The sequence below is a fragment of the Diaphorina citri genome, unplaced genomic scaffold, assembly GCF_000475195.1.
Source record: "Diaphorina citri unplaced genomic scaffold, Diaci psyllid genome assembly version 1.1 scaffold4520, whole genome shotgun sequence".
NCBI lineage: Eukaryota > Metazoa > Arthropoda > Insecta > Hemiptera > Psyllidae > Diaphorina > Diaphorina citri.
This window is the reverse complement of record NW_007381918.1, coordinates 2,267-3,471: the sequence shown is the minus strand read 5'-3', so window position 1 is coordinate 3,471 and position 1,205 is coordinate 2,267.

Here is a 1,205-nt window from a genome sequence, read left to right as displayed (position 1 = left end):
GAAAAATCCAAATCTGAGGTCAAAAACTCCAAAACACAATAACTGTAAAAGGTCGGAAAATGCAATTTTTATAATGAAAGAGTTCCAAAGATTTGTGACAGTCGAGACTTACCGCCAGTTGCTATTTTTTGGTCCGCTAGGTAGCGCCACTATGCAAGCGCGCTAGTGGAGGAGCAGAACGAACTCTGCAGAAACGTATGCGCAGTAAACACATTGATGGTGCCTGCGAGGGAGCTTTGCTCGCGGACATTTGATGTGACGTCTCACCTACGGGAGCGTACCTGCCCGCTGACGTCACACGTTCCACAGGCACGATTTACCGGTATTTTTTAAATCGATTTATCTCGGGATCTAGAAGTCGTAGAAGAAAAAGAAAAATTCCGTTGGTCCTCATTTTTCCTGCTCTATGACTTTGAAACATTACCCAAGTAAGCGCAACTGATCTATTGTGACGAAACAAAGAATTTCTTAAAGTGGGCCATGTGTTCTCGGTCAAGCACCGAATCTCATGACAAAATTTTCTTTGTGTATAGCTGCTATAGCACATTTTTAACAAAGAATTTCTTAAAGTGGGCCATGTGTTCTCGGTCAAGCACCGAATCTCATGACAAAATTTTCTTTGTGTATAGCTGCTATAGCGTCAACTTGAACAAACCGTTTCAAGAGTTAGGGCGAAAGAGGGACGTACTCTTATACAAACACATTACAAATTAAAAGAAGACGTTATAAAATCCGATTTCCAATTCTTTTTTGCTTATAGGTAATGCCATTTTTTACTTTTTAATCTCAAAAATCTCAGCCGACGCTTACACCCACAGACATGTGCAGTTTCCACGTAGCGTTTAACTGTACCATCATCCGAGTAAGTTATTCGCTTATTATAAGGTACATTAAAGTGATTACGAGTAAACCAAGCGACTTGCCTGCTGGTAAATTCTGGTCCTGGTGTGAGTAGTACGGTCAGAAATCTTATCTTAGAAGACCTACCTCGTGATGGCAGCTCGTTTGGAAATCAGGAGGACGCGGGTTCAATCCCAGCCAAGTGGCGCAATTTAATCCTCATTTATTTTGAGGCATTCATGGAGGTCTCACTCTGAGGGTTAGGTGGTAGAGAACGCCTCAGGTGTTAACATAACAAATGACATAGCATGTATTTGAATTCGCCGAGTCTCGAACCCGTAACTCATTAACTGTAAGTCGGACAG